We start from the raw sequence: 7,348 nt of genomic DNA, 5'->3' as shown, positions 1-7,348 counted from the left end.
AAAGGAGCACCATCCTCCCCCCCCCCCCCCGAGCATCCCCTTTGGGAAGCAGCACTCCGGGCATGTGAAGCATCAAGAAGAGGGATGGCTGCCGGGGCTGGAGTCCCCTACCCTACTGACAACAGACTGAGGAAGACAAGGCAATGTGTAACCTCCTTCCTGTGATCTCTTTCTTTTTCAGGAAACAAGGAGCTCAGCCTTTGGTTCATGGCGATTCATGCTTGGCTGATGGGGAATAAAATATCAACTGCCATTGATTTAAGGAAATACAGCCCCCCTGTTTTTGTGGGCAATGTTGAAAGGTAGCTGAATTAGGCCAGTAGGACAGTGTTGGCACAGCTGTATTCAGTTCTTCACAAGCTGAGGGCAGTCAATGGGATGGATGATCCATGTCTATGCCCAGTGAATCCATTTGAGAGTGTAGGCAGCTCCTTCCCAAGGATGCAGGGAGAGTGTGACTACCACGGTGTTTCCCAAAGTCAGGGTCATAGACTTTGACCCCAGAGCCACAGTCACACAAGAAATGTTTGTGGCTTCTCTCAAACGAGAGCTGCTTCTGAACTGCATTATTTTCTTTCACAAGTGTGTGTAAAATGTAGCTATCAGTTTAAATGTATATATGAAATATATTGTTTCAGTGTATAAAGTGTGCTGAAAATGTAGTCTGTAGTGGCAATGGGCTGGCAGTTTGATTATGAAAGTTGGGTTCCCAGACAGCAGTAAAAGAGTTATTCTTGTCTGATGACAGAATGGCTCTAAGGTGAGATGAGACCAGTAGGTTATAGGGTGGATGTTAAAACTAAAACTTCTTGATGATACAGGAATTGCAGGAGATCCTTAGGAGGAAGGTTTCACTGCAACTAGAACTCCAGAGAGATATTAGGGAACTTGTGTACTGCATCAGGTGCTTCTTCAGGGCTGGTAATGCCTGGGAAAGGCTTTCACATGAAGGCAAGATCCAGCCAGGTGGCTGTGCAAGCTTGTCTGCTGGATGAAATGGAGAAACTAACATTATGAAGCTGCTGTAAACTCAGTTTGGTTTGGTTTGATTTCATTTGGTTTTTATTTATGAACATCTAACTCTAGCAACTCCGCTGTTAATATTCAGAGTGTGGTAATAAGCACTTGCTTCTCTTTACCTTAATATTTGCCCAGTGATTTCAAAGCTACCAACAAACAATGAAGCATTTACTCCTATAGAGTGTCCTTCCTGAAACCTGGTTCCAGGACCACTCTGAGCTTTGATACAAGGTTTCTCCCCGCTGCTGTACAGCCTGTACTCCCCGCTACAGCCCTGGTAGGTCACCTGTGTAGCCTGGGAAGCCAGAAAAGTGTCTCCAAGGCTAGAGGTGCTGCAAAAGCACTTTTTACTCTGGATGCTTTTTCTGAAGGTGTGTATCTATTCTAGTTAATCATAATGTATATTGGTTCTATTGTATATGATTGCATACGTATGTCATAAGGAAGGGGGAGTGGGCCACATGTTGTGGTAGATTTGATAGAACAACTTTGTGTCAAATGAATAGGTAGGTTTATTATAGACTTCCTTTGCTCCAAGCTTCAGAGGGGATGGTTAAGGCCCCTTTGAATCACATGAGATCCCCAGAAGCTGCTTGATGGTCTTCTTGTAGCAATACCTTCATTAGCTTTTTACCATGTATCTGGTGAGGAAGTGTGACCCTGCTTTTCTGAGGTGAGTCTTTCTGGTATGGTTCATGCCTCTGTAGGCTCAAGACGTACCTGTGGCACCTAGAGAAAATGTTCAACTGAGGCAACTGGCATCTGCATTCATCAACTGGTGGGCTCCAGGCAGACTTTGGAGTGGTGTCTGCAGCCTTTGAGGCCCCCAGCACCTTGGGACTGGTCCCCAGCAGCGGATTCACTTCTCTCCATGGACATGTTGACACCATGAGATCAGCTGAGGCACCAGTTATGACTGCATAGGGTGTGGATGGGGATATACTCCGAGCGGGCTCCTGGAAGGAGAAACATGCTGCTCCCCTGGCTGCAAATGAGCCCCATATTGGTGACTTTTGAAGTGCACTGCAGGGTTTCTAAAGTAAGTTGGGGAAGGGGGGTGGGCAGGCTCTCTAGATGATGAACAGTTTAATCACCAGTCAGCCACTGTTAATCCTGCAGAACTGATTTGAATGTTGCTAAGATTGAATTTAATTGTATGATTAATTATGTCAGGAGACCTCAAGTCCTGAATAGGTGCCCTTATTAAATAAATATCATGGGAATAATTCTTGGCTCCAGGAAAAGGGATCTGCAGAGCTGGGGCAAGACTAGTGTGGGAAGGGCACTCATTATGGACACTAAATCAAGACAAAAACCCATGATCAGGAGACTCAGGAAGGTGTGCTGGTGCTGAGACCCAGGTGACACCAGCTGCATGTGCTGCCACCAGTTTCATGGAGGAGCCTGTGTGTGAGCCCCAGTGCCAGCAGTGCTGCCTCAAAGAAGCCCCTGCCTTGGGTCTCGGCCAGAATCTGACTTGTTATTACAGCCAAATGCACCCACGTTAGACCTTCAATTACCACAAGGTGGGTGGCTTCAGTGGTGCTTGGACACATGTTCATCTTGTCCATTGGCCCACAGAGCTGTGGGACAAACCAAGGTTTGCCCAGGAGCATCTGTGCCTTTTTGGTCTGACCTCATCACTGTGATCCACAGCCTGAGCCCCAAAGCACATCCTACAGACGTTATAAATGCTGCCCAAAGTCTCAGGAGACTTGGCCTCTCTTGCTGCCTCTCAGCGTTTCCCATCTTGACCTGGAAGTAATTATTTCACAAGCAGCAGAGCTCAAGTTCATATCAGACTGGGAGGGCAGAGTGCACAATGGCGGAATGGAGCCAAGATGTTACATTTGACCATTTAAAAATTATTATTTGCCTGCATCTTCCAGATACTAGAATGCTTCTCTAACATTACCGGAGGCGCATTGCGGGGAAATGTGCAGGGGAAGCTGAATCACAGTCTGCACAGTCTTGGAATAGAAATTACAGCTCCCAACATCTGGGCTCTAGATATAGGACTATTTTCTGTCCTTAATTGTTTGCCTTCCATATCATCACAAGCTGCTTTTTTCAGGGCAATTACTTTAATTGCCATGAGAAAACAAGTCAAATCCAGGTTTTCAACAAAACTGGTCTTTTTTTCCCCAAATAAAGCTCCAAATGATGTTAATCCGCTGCTGGTCACCCAGCCCCACTACTGTACTTAAACTGCCTTCTCCCTTACTGCCAATATTAACAAATTAGCACTAATAATTACAAACAATAATTAGTAACAGGATTCAGATGCATGTGAAACCCAGACAACCCGCCCCGTGGGGCCGTACACCACGTGTTGCGATGAACACTACCTTGGCTCCAGCATGTTTGCAGAGGACTGAGCCAGGGCCAGCACTGGTTTGACGCCTGATGCCTTGGGCCTTCCCCAAACGTGTCCCCCTCCAGTCTCCTTGTGGTCAGGGGGCCGTCTCAGCCAGCATGTCCACAGGCTGCCAAGTCACGCTTCGCTGGTAGACGGCCTAGAAAGAGTCATGTCCAAGGGAGCCCAGGGTCTCTGTGCCCCAGGACGCCATGCAGCTGTCTGCCACCTCTCTCTTTCCACCAGTCTCCCCTCGGATGAGGACTTGTTTCAGTATTTTTTACTGAGGTGTATACCTGGGCCTCAGGTAATTTTTTGCACCATGTAGCAGGCCACAAGGTAATGATAAAAGAGAGAGAAGTATCTGCTGTCATCCACCTTCTGCATGGTGTGCACGCTAAATTTTTCTCATGCCTTAACAAGTTACCTCATCAGCTGAGCTCTGGGAACTGTCCCTCTACGCAGCAAATATAGAACAATGTGTCTTATCAGAAACCTTTGCTATGGACTAGAGGAGACCAGTTTCTTCTGCCTCTGTTGTCAGGTAGCGTCAGAAACATGTACAGCCATGCTGGCTCAGCCAAAGTAAGGAAATCTGATAAATATGCACAAGTCTGAAGCCTTATTAACCTTGTGAATTTACTGTTTTAAATTTGATCTTTCTTCTCCCATCCCACTCCTTTCTGTGGATTGCTACTGTCCCTCCTGGACTTGCATCTCATTCCTAATTGTGAGGCCCTACCTTTTTGTTTGTCTTGTAGGTCACCTTGTAAGGGCTCTCAGACAATTAATCATTCAAGTCTTGAGACTGAGTGAAAGTTCTCAGTCCTTTAATTTTCTGGTTGCATTCAACTGAGTAATGTCCTTACAGAGTCAGGGGGAGAGAAGAGTTTGCAACTCCTTTGCAGGCATTTCATTATTTTCAAAGGCATTTCTGTGAAGCATATCATACTACAGAAAATCACATGGCAAAATATCCTGAAAGAAAAAGAAAACCCAGGCAGCACAGCTCCTCAGTCCAGGCAGGCATAGCCCAAGCTGGTCAATGACAGGCTCAGCTCTCAGACAAATCAGACACTAGCAAAAGAGATCAATTCCTGGCAGGTACAGGGGCCTTTGGGTCAGAAAATCTGGCTGTGCTGTGGGTGCTGCTTTAACATGGAAAATAAGGTGTATTAACTTCTGCTAAGCAAGAGAGTAACAGAGGTACAAATGGCTTCAGAAATTAGGGCTTTAGGCTGTGAAGATAGTAAATAATCACCCAGAGTTTTCTGATATTAAGTATCAAAAACATTTGGAAGTAGGAGGGTAAATTTTTATTAAAATGACTCTGCTGCAGAGCTCCTACTTAAACCCTTTCCCTGTCCCTGCATGCTTCAGTCCCTGATGTGCTTTTAAAATCATACATCTTCAGCCTTCCCTCTGTGCAGGGAAGGTGGCTGCTCTGCAGAAACCTCCCTTTGTGGGTGCGTGTTACAGCAGGGGGTTGTTGGTGGGATCCCACACTCAGACTTGCGAGGCTTATCAATAAAAGGGGCCTTCCCGGAATACTAAAAGTTAATTTAATTTTTTCTTAATGTTGGCTATGATAATGAGTTACTACATATCATGATATTGGCTTCATTTCCTTCTCCAGATTTGGTCCCTGCTGGCATTTGAGCAAGGTTTTATCTGGCTGAATCACTGGGTCATCAGATATAGTCTATAGGCACAGGACTCCTCTCAGACAGATCATCTCTCTTCATGGAGGCTGTAGTTGTGAGTAGGGTTGCCATGGTGGTAGTGAGACAGTTAAAATTGCTTCATAACCAACTGAAGGTACTCACTGTTTCCTGGATACGATATATCTTGATCAATCTCAGTTATGACAGACCTTGGAGTGAAGCCAGGTCCAGTGACAGCAGTTGGTGTTGTTTAATATTTTTTTCCTTCTTCAGTCCTCTAGGGTTATCTTTCCTGCATATGTCTGAAGCTGCAGTCTAAGGTAGAAAACCTCATCCTTTCTGGATTTGTTATCTTTCAGTCCACATAGTTTAATTTGGACCACATAGCACTAAAATATAAAAAGTTATCGACACTATTCTGATCTTTTGACCTACAAGAAGCTGAATTAGGTTTATTTCTTTGACTGATGTGGGCGCTGCCCTTTAGCTCAGCAAAGCAAATAGGGGATCGCTTTGTTAGAGAATCCTCCTAACAGGCTGTGCTGCTCTCCCTGCCAGGCCATTCCCTGTGGGTGGTGGGGGCTGGAAGCAATATGTTGGAAGTCACACTGTATCCCAACAGCTTGGGATTCAGAGCTGTCAAGCAGTGGCTCACTGTTAGTACAACTTCTTCCAGAACACCAGAAAAAGAAAAGACAACTTAAAACTTTTTATGACCTGCTGACACATGAATCTGGTAGGAATCTGCATGTCTGTGAATCCAGAGAAACAGCTGAGGGCTTCAGAGATCAGCTCTTTTGCTGATAGTTATAGAGTTATTCTTCCCTACAGCTAGTGATGTGAGCAGAAGAGCTTGTCTGAATTGAACTCATTCTTCCAGCTGATCCTGCAGGGATATGCTTTGCATTTTAGGTTCAGTCCTGTGCTGGGTCAGCATTTCAAAGTATCCCCAGAAGGTTTATTTTGTCTTTGCCATGATTCAAGGACTGCTGAACTTCCTTTTCAGAAGGTTTCTCCCTTGGACAGGCCCTGAGGTGACTGTGTAGTCCCAGGTAAGAAGCTGGGCCAACTGTGTCCTGGAAATCTGGATGAGTTTGCAGTGTGAGGTTATAGGATTGCAAAAAATGGCACTCATGACTGCTGCTACCTTTCCCCAAATGTCTAGAGAGCCTACCTGAACTGTAGGGCTCCTCTGCATGGCATTGGGTATGTCACCAGTGCAACAGCGGGTTTCAGTTTTGGGGTGATTCTTGGCTCTTCTGCTACATTTCATGGTCACTTTGTCTAGCTTAAGGGTCTCAACTTTTTCTTGTTGAATCTCCATTCTTATAGAATTTTTAGAACAAACCCAGATATCAGCATTAAAAATAAATGAATGTGAAAATATTTTAGGCTTATGCCCCTGTTTAACCATTCTAGGATTGTGAAGCCTATTTTGGGAGCTGCTGCTCTATGTCTTTGCAATGAACCTACACTGTACAGTCAGTCACTGCATATAATTTGCCTTAAATTATCAGACCTTGCACAAGTCTACTGACTTTCTAGTATGCCCATATATTTGCTAGCTCTTCTCTCTCTCTTTGGATATACCTGCTAAGCCTTAGGACAAAGGCTTAGTGAGAGTCACAAGATAAACCAAAAACCTTGTCAAGATGTTTGGGGACTTCTTCTCCCTTAGGAACCAGCCACCTTCAACATTTCTTCAGTGATCAAAGAGAACAGCTTGAAAAAACACTCATTTTCTAAAGATAAACAATTTAGCAATGTAGATGGAAAGTTATGGGATTGTTTAAAGGCGCTGTTTGAAGATATTTTTTCCATGACTCCCCCTTGACACCATTAGGTCTTCCTGGCTGCTCATTTTGAATGATTTTGTTTCAAAATCTGTTTAGAAACTTAGGTTCCAACACAGGACAATAATTACCAACTAACAATGAACTTAACCAATCACCAGAAGAATCGGAATGATTTATGGCATTCAAAGGAGCTGATGCTAGCTTGCCTTTTGTCTTTCTACTTAATGCGTCTCTAATATTCTTCTCTAGACACAATGACTTTCTGAACTGTTTTTTTCTCCTTTTTTCTCTTAAACAGAATGCTAAACCCCTCCACCACCTAATTCTCTGCATACAAAAGAAGATTTAATATCCTCTAAATGACTATAAAGAAGAAACCTACCAGATGGCAGACTTAGTTGCTCAAGGGGGATGCAGGCTGCTTTTCTTGGAGAACTTTTGAATGTGGTTTTGAAAGAGAGAGTCAGTAGATATATTAATCTTTTCCTTAGTGGGGTGCTGTGATACAACTC

Source organism: Apteryx mantelli, chromosome 4 (genome assembly GCF_036417845.1).
Source record: "Apteryx mantelli isolate bAptMan1 chromosome 4, bAptMan1.hap1, whole genome shotgun sequence".
Taxonomy (NCBI): Eukaryota; Metazoa; Chordata; class Aves; order Apterygiformes; family Apterygidae; genus Apteryx; species Apteryx mantelli.
This window is presented reverse-complemented; position numbering follows the sequence as displayed.